Raw genomic sequence first — 25,564 nt, forward strand, 5'->3', positions numbered from 1 at the left:
CTTTCTTTGCAGAAGCACAGGGTCCCTTCTGCCATGGTTGTGGATGCTAAGGGAGGAATGAGTTTAGAGGCAAGAGGGGCTCAGTCTGGCACAGCTCAGCACCATCTGCTCACTCTTGGATTCCACAGATGTTCTATACCAGAAAACTGTGTACGTTAAGGATTAACATGCTCAGTGGGCACTCAGAGCCCCACCCAGTGGAACATCTCTGTGGGTAGGCTGTGGCAGGGTGACAGGGAAGGCACCCCCCCCCCCCCTGCTGGGACTGATGCTGGGCCCTGATGCTGGGAGACTTTGAGAGGAAAGGACTCTCCTGCTTCCTTGAACAGCCCACTTTGCCAAATAGCGCATCTGAGTGACTGGAGCTAAGAAGCAAATTGCACACCATGGAGAGAGTAAAGTATGGTGGATTGAGCATTGGACAAAGAGTCCAAAAGATTTGGCCACTGTTCCTGGCTCTGTCGCTGACTCCTTTTGTGACCTTGAGGAGGTCATACAACTTCTCTGTGTCTTTGGTTTTTTTCTTTCTAAAAGCCACCAGTCTTTCTTCTTCTTTCTGTATTCTTATTATTATTCTCAGAAGGTTTTTTTTCTGTATCTATTTGACTTTCAGATATGTAAACTTTCCAGAATGTCTTGGGGGTTTGATAAGCCCCATGGATTATCATAAAAAATATATTTAAATAGCTAGCTTCATAATTATGTTAAAACTGGTTTTAGTGTACTCTCATTTCAAAAGCTTTCTTTAAAAGGAATATAGCAAACCATCTATCCTGTTTTTTTGATAATGCTAAATGGTGGGATATTTAGTACCCTAAAGCATAAATATATGGACAAAATGAAAAATGATTATCTTTTATTTTCATTATAAATGGATTATTTTTACTAGTTATTCATCATTCTTAATTTTTACTATGTATAAGTATGCCATGAAGTACAAAGAAAGCAATCAATATAGTCCATTCTCTCAACTGGTTATATTTGGGTGCTGTATCAAAACATGTCCTAAGAGAATACCCTGCTCATCATCCCTGACCATTCAATTTACATTTTCTTACATGTACATGACAGCGTTCTAGTTACTGCTTTAGTTATGGTGCAAGATTTAAAGGGTGGCCAGAATTTGAGAAATTTGAGAAATTTGACCATGACTTGCCTGGACTGTGAGGCTTGAAAATGAGGTTCCTACTAAAAGCCCTTCCTACATTGTTCTGGTGAGTCATGTATGGAATAAATTAACGTTTGCAGTAGAGAAGTGATGGAGGAAAGAATAACCTTGACTCTGATTCTAGCCTACGTCACATATCTGACCGATTGGTTGGTAATTCTGCACACAACTAATTAGGAAAGCAATAGAAACTGTCTTGGGAGAGAGAACAGCTGAAGTATAAAAGCATGTATTTTTTTTAAAAAAAGTTTATTTATTTATTTTGAAAGAAAGAGTGTATGTGAGCCAGAGAGGGGCAGAGGGAGAAAGGGGATGGGGTGATCCTAAGCAGGCTCCATGCTATCAGCTTAGAACCCAACCTGGGGATGGATCTCACAAACCATGAGATCATGATCTGAGCTGAAACCAAGAGTCGGATGCTTAACTGACTGGGACACCCAGGCACACCAAGAACATGCATTTTTAAACGGAGTTTATATCTTGACTCTGTCATGTAGTTGCTGTGTGATATTGGCACTTTAACCAACAACTCCTTGCACTTTACCTTTTTGTTGGTAAATTGAGAATAAATAGTATCCCAGCTCCATAAAGCTTTGTGTGACAGTTGAATGAGAAAATGCGTGAAAGTGCTTAGCATAGTGTTACCTAGTGATTAGCTTTGCTGTGCTTGTTGTTAGATGGCTGGAAGATTCCTTTACTGACTCCTTACAAGACCTTGTCTAAGAGCGATTCATTGATTAAGCACCTATTGTAATGTCTTAGGATGGGTTCCCACAGAAGTAAATGCTGAGATACAGATTGAGTGTAAGCCATTGATTTGGTAAATGATCCCTGAAATACCAGTAGGAGTGGAGAAATTACAGAAGGGAAGACAGGCAATGTGGGGTATGTTAATGAGCAGGTTACCTTTACAGGCAGTTGAGGCTCATTCGCATTGTTGAACTCTAGTAGATCTTAGGGAATGCTCCCTCAGAGGTATGCCTCCCAAGAAGTGAGGATGTTAAGGTATTACCCTTTAGTTCTTTTCTCTCACTGGAAGAGGGATGATGATTGGGGCATTCATCCTGCTCAGTTTTGTCAGGAGGAGATTGTAGGAGGGCACTTCGGTGAGCACAGAGTTGCAAGTAAAGAGCAGGTATAGACTTAGCATCATATAATGTCATGCTGAGGCCGCACATACTATGGATCATAGATGTGTTAATTCATTGAGGGGATACCTTCTACAATGAATACATATGTGTGTGTGTGTGTATACACATACATAATATCTATATAATGAATAATGAATATATATATATTACATCATCATGTTATACACTTTAGATATATTACAATCTTGTCATTTATACCTCAATAAAACTGAAAAAAATAAGTACCTGCACCTCCATCCATCCCCTTCCCCATTGACAAAAACCCCTCCCCACCCCTGGATTGGCACATTTGTTATAATCAGTGAACCTACATTGACAAATTAATAGCAGCCAGTCTACAGTTTACATTAGGGTTCACTCTTGGTATTATACATTCCATGAGTTTGGAAAAATGATGGTGGAATTCAGGGCAGGATGCTCCCAAATATGCCACTTTGGCATGTTGATTATTTTGAATTACATTTACATAAGAAACAGCTGATCTAAGAATGCTCTGACCTCCTGTCCCCCTAAAGGCAAGAAATAAATCTCCAACATAGGAAATAAACCTCCCTCTACCAGGAAGAAACAAGACATTCTTACTGCCAGAGATAGGTATTCAGGGCCAAGAAGGCTATATAAACAAATCTTGTTACTTCTGTATTAATTTACTACCCCAAGCACAAACTTCTTTGTCTTGTCAATTGTTCATGAATTTCTCATTTCTTTGTCTACAAAGTATAAAAGCAAACTTCTTTGTTCACTTCTTTGAATCTCATATTTCTATGAGCTCCCTTACATGCAAATTAAATTTTTTTCCTGTTAATCTGTCTTATGTCAATTAATTATTAGACCAGCCATAGAATTTAAAAGGGAAGAAAGGAAAACTCTTCTGTCCCTACAATGATATGTATCCAGAATTATAGTATCATACGGAATAGGTTCACGAGCCTAAGAATTCTGTATGCCTGCTTTTCATCCTTCTTTCTTCACTAATATATAATGTATAATAAACTATATATTATATACTAATACTTCTACTATATATAATATATAATACATAATTATATATAATATATAATACATAATTATATATAATATATGCTAATATATTCTATATATAGTGAAACAATGGATACATTGTCTCCATTATATGTAATGAATAGTGTATCATATAATATTAGCATATATTTTACTAATATATAATATATACTGTGTATGTTTTACTGTTTCCATGGTTTCACCTTTTTCAGCATATCATATAGTTGGAATCACAGAATATAGCCTTTCCAGAGTAGCTTCTTTCACTCAGGAATATGCATTTAAGTTTCTTCCTTGTCTTTTCATGGCTTGACAGCTCATTTCTTTTTAGGACTGAAAAATATTCTTTGTCTGGATATCATAGTTTATTTATCCATTCACCTACTAAAGGACATCTTGGTTGCTTCCAAGTTTTGGCAATTATGAGTAAAGCTGCTATAAACATCCATGTGCCGGGTTTTGTTTAGACATCGGTTTTCAACATTTTGGGTAAATACCAAGGAGCACAATTGCTGGATCATATGGTAAGAGTATGTTTCGTTTTGTAGGGAGATCACCAAACTGTCTTCCCAAGTGGCTGTGTCGTTTGGCATCCCAGTCGCAGTGAATGTGAGGTCCTGTTGTTCTGCATTCTTGCCAGCATTTGGTGCTGTCACTATTCTGGATTTTCTTTATTCTACTAGATATGTAGTGCTTTTGAATTGTTCTTTTTATTTTGCATTTCCCTCATGACCTGTGATGTGGAATATCTTTTCAAATGCATATTTTTCATCTGTGTAACTTCTTTCATGAGGTATCTGTATCTGTTAAGGTCTTTGGCTCATTTTTAATTGGGTTGTTTTCTTACTGTTGAGTTTTAAGAGTCCTTTGCATATTTTGTGTAATAACCCTTTACCAGATAAATATTTTACATATTTTTTCTTTTGGTCATTTAATTTTTACATCAATCTTATGGAGTAGATTTTTAATAATATCTACTTTATATGGATGAGAGAAAGACAGCCCAGAGATTTATTTTATATTTCTTTTCTAAAGATCCTGCAGTTAAAAGTTGGCAGAGATGGGACTTGAATTCATGTCTATACCCTGGTCATTAAAATGAAGTAAAACTTATTTCCCAGTTTCTATTCTACAACTATTTTTAACATCTCTTAAAAAATAATTTAAATAAATACAATTAAACATTATCACTCTTTAAAATATTTACAGATACATTTTCAATATGTGAATATCTGCCTCTTGATAAAGATGCACTTTGAAAATATTCAATTAAATATAATTTTTAAACAAGATTTTTTAAAGTCTTAGGAGGAGGAAATAAATAGAATCTATGAACTGAAAGTCCTGAGAATGCAAGAACACAATTTTATGTGCTTATAGCAATTAAAAGAGGTTAACAGAAAGGCATTTAAATACAAAATCACATTTTAATATGACTGGAGGGGCATCTGTGTGCAGTTGGTGAATGGGAGCCAATGGTGATTAATAAGTGGTGACATGATCCTTGAACGTATGGTCCCACTTCAATATAGCAAACAATCAAGGTTCAATATCAGTTGTGTTTGCTTGTTTAAAAAAAAATAAATAAATAATTAGATTCACAGCATAAAGCAGCTTAGCGTTAGAGCCCAAGATGTTTAGGAAAATACAGTGGTGGAGGTGAGGCATGGTCACTGTGTGCTTTTCAGCTCTGCTCATTCAGTTTGGAAAACAAAACAGTAGGACAGTGTGTCTCTGGATATGGAAGGATCTGTTAAGTATATGAAAAATAGAGAAAAGCACAGGATGACCTCTTTGTATAGAATTGTGTTGATCAGGATGGTCAGATACGAGCATCATAGGCTGCAGGGTGGACCTTAAATATGTTATGTAGCATCTGCAATAAAGGACTGGGGATAATTCCTTTATCAGGATTGGATGAGGACTCAGTCAGGCAGAGCATGGAGATGGGCATCCCTCTATCCCCCTTTGCATAAGACAGTCCTGGAGTAATTATAAATTGTATGCCCTTTCACTTTTATCTGTGTCCCAGTTAGAATTACAATTAAAAGCTCACCCTACAGGGGCGCCTGGGTGGCGCAGTCGGTTAAGCGTCCGACTTCAGCCAGGTCACGATCTCGCGGTCCGTGAGTTCGAGCCCCGCGTCAGGCTCTGGGCTGATGGCTCGGAGCCTGGAGCTTGTTTCCGATTCTGTGTCTCCCTCTCTCTCTGCCCCTCCCCCGTTCATGCTCTGTCTCTCTCTGTCCCAAAAATAAATTAAAAGAAAAAAAAACGTTGAAAAAAAAAAATTAAAAGCTCACCCTACATAAAAAGAACATAGAACAGTGCCTGGAGCAAGTAAGTGATCAATGAACATTAGCTTGTTTTTATTAAAGTTATTTCTAGTATTATTATTATTATTATATTAAAACTATAACATTTTTATATACTATGGATTTTCAGCATATCCTAGAAGTTAAGTAAAACTGATATTTAACTTTTTACATTTATTCATGATTTACAGGGCCTTTAAATTGAGGATGAGATACATTTCTATTCAGATGTGCTGTGTTGAACCCTTAGTTTGGTGTGGATGGATGAGCTATGCATTTACACAATCAGATTTCAGATCTTAGTAGATTCTTTGTGACTCGGACCCAGTGCAGACATGACTGGGGAGTCAATAAAACTTATGACTGTTGTCTGTCAACAGCTTTTCTTCTTGTTTTACATTAATATTGTGGCTTGTGGGATACATATAATCTCATTCCACTTGAAACATAATTCTTTTCAGTGTTGTGTTGTTAAAACCAGATTTGAAAGAGGTGTAGAGATAGCCAGTCTTTATGAATGCTTCAATTAAACCCCTTAATATGTTATAGTAAGATTTATGCTTCACGTATAGACAAGTGTCAAGAAACTGTAAGCTCCTCAATGGTTTGGTTTGCTTTGGTTTGGTTTCCTGTTCATGTGTATTGTCCCAGAATCTGTCACATTACAAGGCTTGTTGGCATACTGCACATCGTGCATGTGCACCCCCCCACACACACACACGCACACACCCACTGAATGTATCTTTGAAAAGCCAATAACATTTGAGCTGGAAACAAGTGACTGAAATCAGAATAGGGAAGAGCCTCTTACCTGTGAATTGAGAGAAAAGAATTTTAAATAAAAGACTTGAAACTGTTGTCCAAAGAACCTTTTTTGGAGCATTGTGAGATAAACCATAAAAGTCACAATAATAATCATAAATAATTTAATAAAATATCTCCCAAAAGAAAGAAGAGAGGACTGTCACACAACCAAAGTTTATTGTGTGTGTGTGTGTGTGTGTGTGTGTGTGTGTATGTACACACACACACACACACACACACAGAACCTGCAAATTCTTGGGTGCTCCACTTATTGAGCTATAACTGATTCTCTTCACCTTCAGTCTAGGCTAAAGGAAATTCAGGAGATTCTGTACAAAATGAACACTTTTGTTAATCACTTTGCCACCATGTAGGAGCAAGTAGAAGCTCAAAGGGCTTGGAAGAAGCAATCAATGAGGGCTAGAAGGAGAGGATATTGTCATGCTAGGTATTTTATGTTCCTTTCATTTTACCTTTGGGGTGTACTCATGTCTATTGAAGTCTTGCATTTATCCTGTGTCTGCCTCACCACTTCATGTTGGGGTATTTAAAAGGCAAATAATGTGTCTCTTTATTTCAATTATCTGCAGGTCAATTGATGCCATAGACAAGGAATTGCACTTGTGCTTCATCCACAGTTGGACTTTATTTAGATAATAATATCCTAGGCCTTGAGCCTGAGTTGATAGTATAATGAGATGATTATTTGGGGTGATTTGCAAGGAGTAAGTATATTTTGCATTTGTGGGAAATTTAAATACTTTGCGGTCACTTGGAAGATTTTAATGGATTAAAAATGTTGTTGTTGTTGCTGCTGTGTTGGCTCATCCTCCCACTGACACATGGTATCTAATACTTCTACTTTTAAATCTGAGCTAGCCCTGTGACTTGCATTACCAGTATAATATTGCAGAAGTAGCATTCTGGGATATCCTAGCCTAGGTAATAAAAAGTCTTGTGGCATCTATCCAAGTCTCCTCAAACATGTTGCTGTTTATGCTAAAGAGACTTGATGCTAAAGAGACCTGATGTTATATGGAGAGGAGCCCAGATGTGTCAAGATCACCAGTGATCTCTGCTGAAGTACTAAGTGTGTGAATGACCTAGTCTTGGACTCTTGTGACCATTCAGCTACCATCTACCCTGGCTGATGCCATGGGAAGTGAAAAAACCTTCCTGAGTCCCGTTTGAATTCTTGAAAATTTTAGATATAATAATATATCAGTTGTTTTCATTAAGCTTTAGAGCAGTTTATTATACTGTAGTAGGTAACAGGAATAATCATCAGTTTTTCATTCCTTATTGTCATCTCCTTTAGGTGGGTAGGGAACAGCAAAGCCTCCCTGAAAACTGTTGAGGGAAGGAATACAATGCTACCAAGGTAAAGTATATGTGTAGCGTGAGGTACTATATTTTGGACACAATTAGATTTTTTTTTTTAGAGAGCATGAGTGAATGAGGGGTCAGAGGGAAAGAAAAAGAGAATCTTAAGCAGGCTCAGAATGGAGGCTGATGCAGGACTTGATCCCATGACCCTGGATCATGACCTGAGCTGAAATCAAGAGTCTTACATTCAACCCAGACACACAGGTACCCCAACACAATCAGAATTTTTAAAATATTAAGTAAAAGAACAGCAGAGGAATTAAAAATCAAATTGATCTGGATTCAGATCTCATTTCTACCACTAACCGGCTGTTATCATTGGCTTAACCAGTAAAGCTGGATCTCATGACAAGGCTGAATGTGACCCTCTGTGCATCCTCCTCAATCAAGAAGTTTCTCTTGTTATATGAACACAAATCATGGATTTAGTCAAGTAAAGATAAGTATAGTGGTTTTGTAGCAGAAGGAGAAAAAAAAACAGAAGGCATATATTTATTTTCTTTTAGTCTGATTTTTTACTTATGTTTATTTTTTAAAATTTTTATTTAAATTGCAGTTAGTTAACACACTGTAGAATTAGTTTCAGGTGTACAATTTAGTGATTTGACACTTATATACAACACCCCATATTTATCACAAGTGCATTCCTTAATTCCCATCACCTATTTAATCCATCTTCCTGCCCACCTCCTCTCTGGTAACCATCAGTTTGTTCTCTAAAATTAAGAGTCTGTTTCTTGGTTTGCCTCTCTGTCACTCTCTCTCTTTTTTCCCCTTTGTTCATTTTGTTTCTTAAATTTCACAAACTAATGATATGATATACCTACTTTTCTCTGACTGACTTATTTTACTTAGTATAATACTCTCTAGCTCCATCCATGTCTTTGCAAATGTCAGGATGTCATTCTTTTTCTTGGGTGAGTAATATTCCACTATGCATACATATATACATGCATATATTATTATATGAGATATAATATTCCATAATGCACATGTATACATGTATATATATGTGTGTGTGTATGCATATATATACATATATATACACATGTATATATATATACATATATATACACATGTGTATATATATATATATATATACACATACATATAAAGAAGATGTATATCTATGAATGTATACACACACACACACACATATATATGATTCATCAGTATACTTATATATGTATATATATACTGATATACATATAAAGAAGATATGGTATATTTGTGTATGTATACATATGTGTATGTACATACATATGTATATGTATATACCATTCATCAGTTGATGGACATTTGGGCTGTTTCCATAATTTGGCTATTGTAGATAATGCTGCTATAAAAAATTGACACATATATCAATGAAACAGAACAGAGAATCAATAAATGAACCCATAACTATAAGTTCAGTTAAACTTCATGAAAGCAGGAAAGAATATCCAATGGAAAAAAAAAAAAAAAAGAAGTTCTTTAACCAATGATATTGGGGAAAACTGGAGAGCAACATGTAAAAGAATGAAACTAAACAACTTTCATATACCATACAAAAAAATAAATTCAATATAAATGAGAGATCTAAATGTGACCTGGGAAGCCATCAAAACCCTAGAGGAGAATACAGGGAGCAAACTCTGACATTGGCCTCCTCAAGTTCTTACTACACATGTCTCTGGAGGCAAGGGAAATAAAAGCAGTAATGAGCTATTGGGACATTATCAAGATAAAAAGCATCTGCACAGCAAAAGAAACAATCAACAAAACTAAAGGGCAACACACAGAATGGAAGAAAACATTTGCAAAGGACATAGCTGATAAAGGGTTAGCATCCAAAATCTATAAAGAACTTATCAAACACCCAAAAAACAGTCCACTTAATAAATGAGCAGAAGACAAGAATAGACATTTTTCCAAAGAAGACATACATGTGGCCAACAGGCACATGAAAGGATGCTCAGTATCACTCATCAGGGAAATATAAATCAAAACCACAATGAGATACCACCTCACGCCTGTCAGAATGGCTAAAATTAACAAAACAAGCAACACATGTTGGCAAGGATGTGGAAAAAGGGGACTCTCTGACACACTGTTGGTGGTGATGCAAATTGGTGCAACCACTCTGGAGAATAATATTGAGGTTCCTCAAAACATTACAAATAGAATTACCTCACAATCTAGCCATTGCACTATGAGGTATTTACCTGAAGAATACATCAATACTAATTTGAAGGATACCTGCACCCTGATATTTATAGCACCATTATGTACTTGCATATGTTTACCATTTGCCAAATATTTAAAAAACGTGGTTGCCCTAAGGCAAAAGGTAGCTAGAATCCTTTAGCCCTGAGAGCCTGTATAAGGGCTTACATAACCCTTCTCATATCATCTGTAGAATTTATCAATAACAAATTGATGGTCAGCATGTTCACCTTGCTAACAAGATAGTAGTCTCTGGTATAGCAAAGATAGAGGTCTTTGAGACCCCACCTTCCTGATGAGTTCACGTTTTCAGATTCCCTTTCCCCTGCTTGTCTTTGCAAGCAACTTCTCAGCCTTTGCAAACCTGGGGGCGGGGAGGGCTCACTGTGGAGATTTCGCTGAGACTTGGAGAGGATCCACTTCTGACCTGCCGTCTCTCACCTCGCCTCATGAGTTCGCCTCATTTCCTGAGAATCACATGGACTACATCACCCAAGTTGGATTACTGTGTGAACACAAAATTGCTTCACTTCTAGGTTTCGGTTTTCCTTTTCCCACTCATGTTGTAAAGTATATCTATCTCACTAAATTCTTACGAGGACTAAATAAATAACGTAGAAAGCAGTTACTGCCATGTCTGGCACATACGTTGCAGATTCTCAATAATTGGTAACATAGGGAATAGGATTGGTAGAAGTATCTGTTGTGATCATGAAGGTAATAATAATGGCAAACTGATAGCATACTTGCTATGTGCCAGGCACTGTTCTAAGCACTGGGTGTACATTGAGTCCTTTTGGCCTGATGGTAATGCTACAAAGTTCGTATTATTATTATCTTCAGTTTAAGATGATAAAATTGAAAAGTAAGTGAATTAAGTAACGTGTCAGAGTTCATACAACCACTGCTGCTCTTACTGCTGTTGGTAATTCTGATGGAGGTGAAAGGGACAGGCAGAAAGGAAAGAAGAGGCAAAGAAAGATGGAGACGCAGAGACAGGAGAATCGGAGGGAGATAAGTGTACAATGAGTCTGTTATCAGTTGTACTTCTAGAGTCAGGGAAGAAATCCCTCCTTGTCATATTCAAGGGTACCGGAAAAGACACAAAAGTTCATTTCAGCTTCTAGTTTGGAAAACAAAAATGAGAGGCAGCACATAACATTCATAAGGTCAAAGGTCTTGCTTTATAGATATCTGTGCTCACATTGTACTCCTGTAATCAATTCATTTGGACACACAGGAAATGTAACCAAGCAACCATGGGGAAACCCAAAAGATCACATTTAGAATTTGGTAAGAAGTGGAATGAATTTGAATGTTCTTTCCTGCTGGAGCCGTAATTATAGGTTTTAACTACCTGCAGGAGGTTGTAAAGGTAAAGCGAATGGAATAATTCAGCATGAGTCAAAAAAAATACACCATTGAGTGGGGTGCCAGAGAATGTTTACATAAGAAATAATCATTCTTATTAACTTTTATCTGAGGCAATTTCATAATTGATCTAAAAATAGGTGATAAAATAATGTTTGCACTTGTACTAGAAGGAAGACTCTCTTTAAGAACAGTGATATCTGTAATTTGTCATGAAAAATACTTTCTCCCTACCTTCATCCTCTTTCTATACCACTTCAAAGGAAATCAAGCACTTACAGGTATTTCAAGAGATATTTGTGTCTCTTAGAACAGCATCTCCTGAAATTAAGTCAGCAGGTTAATTATGTCAGAATCACATTATAAATAAGGATTTTCGGACTCCAACAAAGATATGCTGTAACAGTCTCTGATTGTGGGTCCCCGAAATCTTGCATTTTTAATAAGCAACCCAGGTGATTTTAGTTTGTTTGGTAAAGTTTGAGAATAAAATTAATTCAAGAAATTTTTATAGAATAATCAAGACTTCTTCATTTGAGTACACCTTTCTGAGCATAATTTTGGGTCTCTAGTTATACCCAATTAACTGAAATTCTTCTCTTAGAAACATTGTATTTCGAATGCAAAATAGTCATTTTTCTCAACTTCTCAGCAATGGAAAAGGAATACAAACACAGGGGTATTGGTATGTCCCAATTTGGGCTCAAACAAATCTGAGTATCTCTTAGGTACCAGCATAGGTCTGCATAGGCAATAGGCTAGAACTAAAGAAGAATGATGGACAAAGGACAAACAAGTTTAGTCAGCCTATATCTGAATCAGAATTGTATTTCTATCAGTTAGTGAATACAGAGAGGAAAATTCATGGAAGATATTACACAAATAAAGAAGTAAGGGGCGCCTGGGTGGCCCAGTCGGTTAAGCATCTGACTTCGGCTCAGGTCATGATCTCACAGTCTGTGGGTTCGAGCCCTGCATCGGTCTCTGTGCTGACAGCTCAGAGCCTGGAGCCTGCTTCCAATTCTGTGTCTCCCTCTCTGTCTGCCCCTCCCCTGCTCATGCTCTGTCTCTCTCTGTCGCAAAAATAAATGAAAACACTAAAAAAAATTAAAAAAAGTAATCCTATTTTATATTAATATTGTTTAAAACTATATGTAATGTATATTCTGTGTATAAATTCTCTCTCTCTCTCCCTCCCTCCCTCTCCCTCCCTCCCTCTCTCTCTCTCTGTCTCTCTGTCTCTCTGTCTCTCTGTCTCTCTGTCTCTGTCTCTCAACTGGATAGGGAATCCTAGAAATTCTGGAAAGGAAAAGTGTTAATACAAGTTTACAATCCTTTTGACTCCATTTGCAAGGACACTAATTCTTCGAGTCAGATGAGTAGAGATCATCATGATTACAGTCCTTAATGACAAGCAGAACTTACTTAAGTAACAGAATTAGACTTGAACATGGGAGAACAGGGAGCATCAAAGGATTGAAATAACAGGAAGATGGAGTTTTCATTCCATGTAGCGAAGAAATATCCATAAGTTTCAGATGGCAAACAGCAGAATAGGCTGTCCTAACAGGGGCTGAATTGATAGCCCTTTAGGAGGACCCAGCCAGAAGCCAAGGGCATCTGTCCCCCAGTAAGGTGGAGGGAGTGGCATATGCCATGGCTGCTTGGGGTAGGAGCTAAGAGGATGCCTGTTTCTCCTTCATGGAACTGTCTAACAATTCTTAAAACTATAGCTGTCTTTGTTTTTTTTTAATTCCACATTTTGTTGCCATGTTCTTTCCACTTTTGGAGTGTCTTTGGTTTAAATTTCAGAGACATAATGAATACTTTGCAACAGAGGTGAAAAGTGTTTATTATATTTCCCAACAGATTATATGTTGTTCACCAGCTGTGGCATATTAATCTTGTCTTAATCCCTGAGCAGTCTGTCATTAGATACCCAAAAGAATCAGACTGTCCTAAAAACTAAAATTAAAGATGTAAAGTGGATGTAATTATGATCAGGTTTTATATTACATCAGTTTTAATCTAATTCACCTAACCATAAAAACACTGAAATAAATGCATAAAAGTTACTGTTCTTTTAGGATCTGTATATCTTTTAAAAACATTTTTTTCACATTAAAAACAGCTTGATGCATGTTGCTGAAATTTAAAACAAGGTTTAAGTTAATAAGAGATGGCTAACTTCAGATTTGTAAGTTTACCTTATCTCCTTTGTGGCCAGGAACTCTAAAACATTTTACATTTAAAACATTTTAGGGGACCCTGGGTGGCTCAGTCAGTTAAGCGTTTTACTTCAGCTCAGGTCATGATCTCATAGTTTGTGGGTTTGAGCCCTGCCTTGGGCTCTTTGCTGACAGCTCAGAGCCTGGAGCCTGCATCAGATTCTGTGTCTCCCTCTCACTCTGCCCCTCCCCCACTCAGGCTCTGTCCCTATCTCAAAAATAAACATTAAAAACAATTAAACATTTTAATATAATGAGGCATCTATTTTACTTGGTATTATTTTTTTATTTGTATGGATTAAATTTTTGCATGATATATGTACAAACATTATTACTGCCCGAAAATAAAAAATGCAGAATTTTTGAAAACAGTGAAATGAACAACTGCTAGTTTAAGTTATCCCGATAAGGATTTTGTTGCACATTATTGAAATGTCCTTCTTCAGAGGAATAAAGAATGTTCTGAACATTTTGTAAAAAAAAATACATACATGCATACATACATACATACATATTTTGAGTAAAGAGAATTTTTAAAGAACCAAAATTTCAAGTTATATCCAGGCTCTGAGGGATAGCTCATACTAGAAACTATATTTATTAATGACTAAATGAAAGAGAATATTCACAAAAAAACATATAACCAAATTGTTTGCATGATTTTTTTATACTATGATTCTTAAAACAAAATGATTTTATACCCAGTTTTACCAAGTATATTTAATGTAAATGAAATACACAATCTGAACCTAGGTGGCATAATTATATGTGTGTTTGTACGTATGTGTGTTGTTTTTAGTAATTCAATCTAATAAGCTTAGAACTTTTCACTATAAATCATTTGCTACATTTTTATTAGGTGGTCATGTGAATAATTTATGGCCTGTAAAAATAATCTCTGACCTGTAAAAGTCTACACACACAAGTCTGAGTCCTTCATTCCCGGCTAATGCCAGCTCCTCAAGGATTAGGCCAGTATCATAGTATATGACTTCTTCTTTTCCTCCAGGCCCCAGACAGGTACAGGAGAGAAAACAGAGCATGCCAGCAGGGAAGCATCACGTGTGTTCCTTCAACAGACATCCTCACATTACTCCATATAATGGGCCAGGGGCTATTCTCTGTGTCCCTGTGTGAGTACCATCTAAGCTATAAGAACATGAGATCATACAAGTAGAGGTTGGAGCCACCCTTGCTTAGCAGCTCCATATTCCAAGGGATCCCAAGTTGCTAATGATACTTCATTCAGGTGAGAACAAAGTTCTCGCTGCCTCATAAGATGTATACAGTTCATTCCTAGACCTCTCGATGAAAGGCAATCTACCAGTCTTAGGGTGACTTTGCTATTAAGTAATATTGCCAGGAACAGAGCTAACATTTCATTTTTACTGGGTTTCTGGGACAGTAGAGCTAGAAGCATGTTGAGCTAAGGTCAATTTTTCATGTAAAAGGCGAAAAGGATTTGTTGACCCTTTACTGAGAGTTCACCTCCAAACACTAATCCCTTTGACATACAAAAAGCAGGTCAATACACAATTGACCACCAGGATTTGAACTATCAAAAAGGTATTAGTTTCCCCTCCATTCCCAAACCAATTAAACCTTATATGGGGGGAGGATAATTAGTATTACTGTGTCTTTTATATTCTGATGATCATGAGGCAAATTTACATAAAATAAACATTATATGAAGGTGTAGGACACAACAGGCAAAGAACAATAAATCTTTTGTTTTATCCCTTTTAGCACAAATGCCTTTCAAATATAATAATCAGTCAATCTGGTGTTTCATCAAATCTGAGGGCACAGTTACAACCCTGTCAAAAAAAAAAAAAAAAAAAGGAAGAAGAACAGTATTCTTATCCTTGTTTGGCATTTAAAACTCAAACTGCAATCCCAAACTTTATATTGTGTAGATGGTTAAATCAGTAGGTGAAGTAAGTGTGTAAACTCAGTATTGAGGAATTACTTTATAGGTGCAGCCTTGACAGTCCTAACTTTAGCAGTAGAAATCCCCACGCAGCTGCAGAAATGCATCCATATTATTATCACTGCCATCGTAAGACATTGCTCAGATCATGATTGGGACACACCCCACACATGGAGATTGGGATGTTCCACAAAGATGTATCTTTGTAGTGCTAGAATTTTGGCAAGTTGTTGCCAAGGTCACTGCAGACCCTTTAGATGTCAGACCCTTGTGTAATCTTCCTAGCATCATGTTCCAGCACTCAGCATTTTTCTCACTTCTTCATTCTCTCCAGCACAGTGGGGCTCAAAGGGAGTTTGCAGTAAAGTAGAGCCTCAGGGCAATTGCATCCAACATGCTAGCTCCAGTCCCTTGAACTGTCTGCCGTCACAGTCACAAACAAGGGGTTGTGAGTGCCCACTTTGGCTCTTCAGTTCATGATTTGACCTGTGTCTTCTGTAATCTGCTCAAATGGTACTAATGCACTTGTATGCATCCAGAATCACACCTGCCAGCCAAGCTGCAGCTGAGTTACTGGCCAGGTCCGTATCAGGTCTGATGGGGACACTGGGCAGTATTTCTTCTCAGTATGAATTTGCTTTCCTCCAGTCTTCTGTCAGTACTCAAAATGGGAATATCTATCTCTTGTCACCTGCTGCAGAATGTTACCATTAAATTTAGCTGGATTGACCCCAACTTAGGCATTAGTGTCCTATCATCATAAAGTTCTCAATTTTTTTTTCTAATTATATTGTACCTCAGCCAAATATGGTTGCTTATCTAAAAAATCTAACCCACTGCTGATACTTTTCTGCAGGATTCACTTTGGGTGGCCATAGGCTCGGTTACACAACCAAACTCACAAGATCCAAATAGGCCACTTTTGGCAGAGGCTTCCCTCAGAAAGGCGCGTGAACAGAAACATAGCAATGGAAGCCCTTGCAGGAGGGTGGTATGAGGAGAATTTCTTCAGTGGGTGTTCTCAGGAGTAAAGCCATTTTCCAGGGACTATTCTCTTCACCTCTAGCCATGTAACAGCACAGATGAAAGAGGACAAGTCACATTAGTTAAAGCAAAAACTACTTAGAGATTCTGTGTTACAAATAGCAATTTTCTAACACTTGTATTTGCAAGGCCCTAATGAGTCCTAAAAAAACATCACAAGAGTAACCTCACTGAGGAAGACTAAAATCTCTCTCCAGGTATTTATAATTCATTCACCATCTTCCTAGCCCAGGTGAAGATTCTCTACCATGGGTAATTTTTAGCATAAGCAAGGTTGCCTGAAAACACAGCTGACATTTTGTCTTAATTAGGTTTTCTGGGAAATATAACTAGAAGCACCTTAACCGACAGCCATTTTGTTTTTCACGTAAAAGAATATCCTTTTGGTAAACTAATTACACAAAGCAATTTATTTATATTTTAAATTTTGTACACAGGCCAAAAATTTTTTTTCTGTTTGTTTCAATTAGACAAGTAAAAGGACGTTTCTTATAGCCAGAATTACAAGTTCCATAGATTGCAGTATCCCAAAACTGCTGTAACTTTTGTTTCTATTTATTAATTGGTAGCCACCATCTTACCAAGATTGAGGTAATGAAGGCCAGTGCTGTCCTGATGAGATGACCTAGAGCCCAAGAATAACCCTCTAACTTCCAGCTCACTTTAGTATTACAGAATTGAAATGCTGCCATTTATAATGGCCACTGATAATAATTTCATTTGTCAGTACACACATTTAATATAGTTGATTGTCTAATTTTTAGAAAGCAGTGATGCTTTTAGTAAAGCCATTTATTCATTGCATTCTTGACAATAAGTATAATCTAGGAATTCTTGAATGTGTGTCTTGTTTGTGTGTGTGTGTGTGTGTGTGTGTGTTTATGTATAAATTTTTTCCCTCTTCCTTGGAATTGTATTACGTGTTTAGAATTGTAGTAGGTACTAGAGGTATAAAGGTGGCTAAGAATGATTTAGTCTCTGCTTTCATGGCATGTAGAATTAAATGAAGTAATGCAAACATAACTGGCATGCTACACATGAGATCCAGAGTGCTGCTGGTTGAGAGGAACACAGGCACAAACTGAACAGATATTTGAGATATCTATTTTTAAAATAAATTTATTTTCCTTTTTTTAAATATTTTTTTGGGGGGAGGGAGAGTACAAATGGGGGAGGGGCAGGTAGAGGGGGACAGAGGATTAAAATCAGGCTCTGTGCTGACAGACTGACAGCAGCAAGCCTGATATGTGGCTCAAGCTCCCAAACCACAAGACCATGACCTGAGCTGAAACTGGACACTCAACTGACTGAGCCCCTCAGGTGCCCCTACTTTCCTTTTTTTTATCTGATCACTTCTTAGACTTTGTTAACAGCAATGAAAAATGTAAAATCTAAGATTATATTAGATTGTATTTAGGTTATACATATTCTCTCTTTGAGGCAAATATATGGTTTATTTTTAAAGAAATCTGTCAAGATAAATCAGTAAAATTTGACATATGATAGGTTATGGATTTTTAATAACTAATGCCTGCTTTATTGGTGAGTTAGAGAAAGCTAAGGTTTTTTGCTTGTTTTTTAAGAAGCACACTTTTCTAACATCCAGTCTACAATTTTGGAGAATGATTTTCTTTTTTCTTAATCTTTGTTTATTTTTGAGAGAGAGACAGCACAAGCAGGGAAGGGGCAGAGAGAGGGGAACAGAGTATCCAAAGCAGGTTTCATGCTGACAGCAGTGATCCTGATTTGGGGATCAAACTCACAAACTGTTAGATCATGATCTCAGCCAAAATCAGGCCCTCAACCAACTGAGCGACTCAGGTGCCCTGAGAATGATTTTCTTGAATAAAGTCACAAGGATCTTTACTCATTAATTTAGACTGGGCTATTATAAAACTTAAATGCCTAAGTTAAAGATTATGAAAATTATGGAATGTTTTCTTCTATTATATCTTTTATTATTTCTCCCTTTTTTTTTTTTAAAGTTTATTTATTTTGAGAAAGCAAAAGTGTGGGGGCAGGGTGCAGAGAGAGAGAAAGAGAGAATCCCAAGCAGGCTCCACACTTTCAGCACAGAGCCTTACGTAGGGCTCAAAACCATGAACCATGAGATGATGAACTGAAATCAAGAGTCAGACAGCTTAACCAACTGAGCCACCCAGGTGCCCTTCCCACCCCATTTTTTTAACCACATTTCATTTTTGAGAAAACTAATTTTCTTTGTGTTGGCTTTCTATTCTTTGACCTAACAGACAAAATTACGCCCTTCTCTGATGATTTCCCCACATTAATTTTGGGAGACCATCCCAATGTGTTATCCATTTTATCCTTTGTGACTTCCAATTGGGTGTTAATTATGACATTCTTTAGCTATCATCAAATTTTCTACATCTCAAAAGTCTTCTTATACTTCCTGTCTCCTCATTTCATACTGTTTTATTGTCCTTTATTATTATTTTCAATTGAGAGCTTATTTTTTTGCCTTTTCATTTCAGCCTGTCTTGTCCTAGAGGATACACATTTGAGAATACTACAGGTTCTCACACTTGATTTCTGGATCTCTGGTCAAATCCCTTTCACAGGTATAATACTTCTCTGAATCTCCCTAATATGTTTTCCCCCCTAATTGTGTACAACTGCTCAACTGAACCATGGCAGGTCCAGATTCAGTGCTTTCAATTGATGAGTGCATCACTGGTGTTTGTTCTCTTGGAAATTCAGGCTGGTACCAGGCTGAATATCACCTCTAGGTACCAGGTTAATATACAGAGTTTCTGGTATAAGTGTCAGCATTTTTTCTAGGAAGCTATCTCCTAATACCTCCACCTGTAGTCTTTTATTTTTACTATAAAATTCCTCCCTGGACATCCATTTTCATGGACTTCATTTCCACCTTCATGTTATTGGCTTCTAATCTTCATCTTTATTATTGCCTAGGACCATGAGTACCTTGTTAAATACCTCTATAGGGATGTCCCCCGAATATTCCCAGCACAGCCTGAAATAGAACTACAGTCCCTTTTACAAATGTTCCTACATTCCACTAAATTGTATCATGTGACATGAAGGTATCATTCACCTTTCCCTTTTAGTCTTTATCTTCATTGTCTGATTCTGAATATCATGCATAGTAATGAGGGTGCTTGCAACTTTTATAAAGAACAATCCATTCACACATTAGGTTAATCAAGGGTCCTAACAAAACAAATTTGCATTTAAAATGATTTTTATTAAAATATAAAAGGTTAAAACTTAAAAAAAGAAATATAAAAAGTTAATGCACTACTAAACTTGTATTGGTGTCTTAAGAGAAAATATAGTATAATTGGAGTGTCTGACATAATTTTTTAATTGTCGCCTCAAGTACCAAAGAGACACAGTGCACTCTGTCCTCTCTTTACCTAACTCTTTCATTTCCCTTCCTCTAAGAAAGATGTGCCTCTACTCTGGGTCTACAAGTGTGTCTTTCTATGATTCCTTTTTCTTTCTTTTCTTGCAGCTTCTCCTAAAACCCTTAAGGACAAACAAATAAAAGCAGCATCTTTTGCCTCGTTAATGTATACATTTAATGACTTATGATGAAGTAATCATTGTAACTTCATAATTAAAGACATGAAAAAGGCAATTATCACTTAATGTGCCCCTTAGTTCATACAATTAAAATGAAGACAAGATATGGCATATCCATTGGGGCCTAAGGTAAGATTTAATAAATACTAAATTAAATCCCAAATTAAACCCAGAAGCCCAAGAGCTACAGTCCTACCACAAGGAAAATATATATGTAAACATTCGATATTTGCCTTTGTGTATTGATCCTTGTCTCCTTGTAATAAACACAAAACTACAAAAAAATCATGTTATACATTGTTACACTTGTTAACTCAGTTAAGTCTTCTATGGCTCAGTTACTTAAAAAGAAAATTAGTTTCAAAATTCCCAGACAAATTAGATCAAAAGTAGTGTTACTTCATATTTAGTAATAATGAGAGGATTAATCCTGGAGTGAAAGTTTGATGTATGATTACTGCAGAATTCAAACAGTATATTTTAAAACATATATATTTAAAACTTCCATGATTATTTTTTTTTGGTTTATTAAATGTTGCCGTAAAATTTTGTTAAATTTTAGCCATTAAACACTTGATGGTTCCATTTAGATGTAATTGTGAGCTATGCTACTACATTTCTTCAGGATAACCACATTTTATTGAGTATGTCATGAGAGACAAGAAGGAAATGACAACCATATGAAAGTGCCAATTTTGGTTTTTAAAAATGGGTTTCTATTTACATAAATCATGAAAACGAATAATATTTTTTAATTGCAAGACATAAATCTGTTAGAACTTTTCGTGAAGGTCACCCTGATTTCCCTTTTGCTTCCCATTTCCAGTTATAAATACTCTTTCCTATAAGCACATTTCCTTCTCACTCCAGTTATAAGTATTCTTTCTTTTCATTGAATTTAATTGCACTTATTACAAATTAAAAAAACAAATAGATATAAATGCAAACAATGATTAACATAATCACTTATTCTCTCTGTTGCTAATACTGACCTATTTGAGTATAAATCACTTATTAAATTTTCCACTTTATAATATCTAGCACATAGCTAATTACATTCACAGATTTTCAAAGTTCGGTCTAAATTAAATTGGAAATCTGGGATCATTCCCTTTGTTTAGTCTGTAAACATGTATTATTTTATTTCACGTTTTTAATATGAACTAATTGATAGCTATTAAAACAAATCTGTCCTCCACTGTGTGACACAATACAAATTTTTTTTTTAAGATTTACATATTTTTTAAGTAATCTCTACACTCAACATAGAGCTCGAACTCACAACCCAGAGATCAAGAATTTTGTGCTCCTGGGGTGCCTGTGTGGCTCAGAATTGTGTGCTCCTGGAGTTCCTGTGTGGCTGAGTCAGTTAAGCATCTGACTTCAGCTCAGGTCATGATCTCACAGTTCCTGCTTCAGGCTCTGTGCTGACAGCTCAGAGCCTGGAGCCTGCTTTGGATTCTGTGTCTCCCTCTCTCTCTCTGCCCCTTCCCCCTGGTGCCCTATCTCTGTCCCTCTCAAAAATAAATAAACGTTAAAAAAAAAAAAAGAAGAAAAAGAATTATGCACTCCACTGACTGAGCTAGCCTGGTGACCTGATACAATTCAAATTTAAACAGCCGTTTCATTCTCATACATTCATATTTTAGGGGATTTTTAAAAATGTGAACTATAGATATTACTCGATCTCATTTCACATATTAAGAATGTGAGAGAGAAGTATTGTAACTTTCTAAAGGCCACACAATTTGTTAACAAATGTAGTTTATAATCTTTCATTTTTTCTCCTATCTCCCTCAGTAATTAATGTCATGTTTTAATTATAATTCCTGTTTCCTAAATGTGTCAACTGATTGCTAGAATGATTCCTGCTTTTAAATTATTAAGATTATTTAGTGAGTTTGTTATATTGTCCTGGTTATTTGTGCTGTAATGTAATAAGGTTAATTAGTGTTCTGTTTTTAGAGAAAAAAAAATTGCTACAGATGAATTTAGTTGGGGAGAGCATCACATTTTAAGCTTTAATCCCAACTAGTTATTAATGCTAATCTTATACTTCATTTTTAAAATTTCTTTTATTTTCTCTCCAAATAAATTCTAAAATTTAGTGCTAATGATTAAAATAATGATGGTTCAAATTTCTTACCACTTTTATAATCATTAATTATAATTATAAATTTCATTAATCTCCTTATTTAAAATACCTATATTATTTAGTTTTTTTTAACCTACACAAATGAGAGACCACCTAATATATCCGACCACATAAGTCATATTTGACTATCTGCCACCCCTTGTATGAAACCAAAAGGTATCTTTGTTCATTTACTTTTCACAGAAACTCAGGCTAAAAACTTCCTAGTATGGATGGATTCTTGATGACCACAGTCGGGTGCCAGTGAAGTGAAGGAAGTGGGAGAAAAATAATAGCGTTGAGTAGTTAGTTTGTTCCTCTCTCTCTAAGACTGGAATGTAGGGTTTGTTCAAATCCTTTTTTCCCCATGTGAGGGTGGTGTTGTTTTTTTGTTTGTTTGTTTTTTAATGTGTAGAATTGTACGTTTCTTTCATTTTATTTTTCGATGACCCAGTGTTTTTTAAAACTGAATTGAAATAACCTATAAGTGTCTTTCTACATATTATGTGCAATTTCCATTGATGTTAAGAATTTTTAGTTTCAGTGAAATATGCCACATAAATAATAAAGGCTATTTATTAAACACACATATATTTTATTTCCTCTTAGAAAACCAAGAATACTGATCCTGTACCAGGATCAGGGAATATGTAATTTAAAATATATAAAAGCAATTGCAATTCAGGAAATACAACAAAGGTACACGATTTGTTATAAACTCATATTTTTCCTGGTGTTTCCCAGTGGCAAAAGGGAAAAGAGAAATGCATTTAGATGAATGTATCTTGTTGTCAGTAAGTAGGAGACAATTATTTTTGTTTAAGAAATATTTCATCTTCACTAATTTTCACATATAAGTTCAATTCAAAACTGGTTATTTGTAGACTATCTTCTTTAATCAGTCACATTGACCTACCGTGGATTCAGAATTGATGTTAATGCCATTACTTTACTGTGCTCTCATAACTCCTTGGAAATCTCTAAAGTTAACCATAATTATGGTTGTTTTTGTCCATTTTCTCTCCTAGGTTGTGAGTTATTCTAATTTATGTATCTTTCATAAAACTTAACCTATTTCCTGGCATATGTAAAAGTACAATAAATGTTTAGTAGATAATAAATGAAAGGAAAAGAGGAAGATAGAGGGAAGGAGGGAGTATATAGTATACACATATAACATATATATATATACACACATATATGACATATATACAGTACATACATGTCATATATATTTGCATTTGTATGCATAAATACACTGTTGATGTGTAAATATTTACCTATATTACATATAAATTATTTTGGAAATTCCTAATTATTTAGTCAACCCAAGCACACTGGACTCTGCTACATGTTTTATTATCAGAGTAAGTTTTAATGCTTCGTAATCTTTAGAGTTTCCTTGTGTGCAGTTTATATTTTTATCATTCCTTCGTTAAGCAATAGAATCAACATAAACTATCATTTTGTGTGTGTTGTCTTTTCTCTGGAATAAAGTTTCCAAAGAGAATAACCAGACATAAAAATATATGAAAAAGACAGGAATATACACCATAAACTTTATGTGTACACATTAATATTATATGAAAATATACTATATACTATTCTGTACTATTATATACTATGTATATTATATATGCTACATATTATAAAGTTTATAGTATGTATATGCTATAATATATAGTGTAGTAGGTGTATAATATACATTCATTATAGTATATACTATAAATAACACTATATGCATATAGTATTTATCATGAGTTTTCTTTTTTCTTTTTATTTCAACTTTGTATTGAAATTCTAATTAGTTAACAGATAGTGTAATATTACACTCCTGTAAAATTACAGGAGTAGAATTTAGTAATTCATCACTTACATATAACATCCAGTGCTCATCACAGGTGCCCTCCTTAATTCCCATTATCCACTTAGCCCATCTCCTGCCCACCTCCCCTCCAGCAACCCTAAGTTTGAGTTTCTCATGGTTTAAGAGTTTCTTATGATTTGCCTTCCTCTCTATTTGTTTTCTTCCCCTATGTTCATCTATTTGTTTCTGTAATTCCAAACATGGGTGAAATTATATGGTGGCTGTCTTTCACTGACTGACTTATTTTACTTAGCATAATGCACTCTAGTTCCATCCACGTTGTTACAAATGGCAAGATATCATTCCTTTGGATGGCTAAGTAATAATCTAGTAAATATATATACCACACCTTCTTTATCCATTTAAGTTAATGGACATTAATGGCTCTTTCTATAATTTGGTTATTGTTGATAATGCTGCTGTAAACATTGGGGTCCTTGTGTCCCTTGGAATCTATATTTTTGTATCTTTTGGGTAAATACCTAGTAGTGCAATTGCTGGGTCATATGGGAGTCTTATTTTTAACTTTTTGAGGAACCTCAATACCATTCTTCAGAGTGGCTGAACCAGTTTGCATTACCACCAACAGTTTGAGAGGGTTCCCCTTTTTCCACATTTTCGCCAACATCTGTTGTTCCCTGTGTTGTTAACTTTAGCCATTCTGACAGTTGTGAGGTGATATGCTAGCATCTTGCTAAGAATTTTTGCATCCATGTTCATCAGGGATATCGGCCTGTAATTCTCCTTTTAGTGGGTTCTTTGACTGGTTTTTGGAATCAAGGTAATGCTGGCCTCATAGAATGAGTTTGGAAGTTTTCCTTATATTTCCGTTTTTTGGAACAGTTTGAGAATAGGTATTAACTGGTAGAATTCCCCTGGGAAGCCATGCGGCCCATGACTCTTGTTTGTTGGGAGATTTTTTATTACTCATTCAATTTCTTTGCTGGCTATGATCTGTTCAAATTTTCTATTTCCTCTTGTTTCAGTTTTGGTAGTTTATATGTTTCTAGGAATTTATCCATTTTTTCCTGATTGCCCAGTTTGTTGGCTTATAATTTTTCATAATAAATATTCTCTTACATTTGTTTGTATTTCTGTGATGTTGGTTGTGTTCTCTCCTCTTTCATTAGTGATTTATTTGGGTCCTTTCTCTTTTCTTTTTGATAAGTCTGGCTAGGGGTTCATAAATTTTATTAATTATTTCAAAGAGCCAGCTCCTAGTTTTATTGATCTTTTCTCCTGTTTTTGTTTTTTGTTGTTGTTGTTGTTATTGTTTCTATGTCATTTATTCCTGGTCTAAACCTTATTAGTTCCCTACTGCTGGCTTTAGGCGTTATTTGCTATTCCTTTTCTATCTCCTTTAGCTGTAAGGTT

Source organism: Panthera leo, chromosome E2 (assembly GCF_018350215.1).
Source record: "Panthera leo isolate Ple1 chromosome E2, P.leo_Ple1_pat1.1, whole genome shotgun sequence".
Taxonomy (NCBI): Eukaryota; Metazoa; Chordata; class Mammalia; order Carnivora; family Felidae; genus Panthera; species Panthera leo.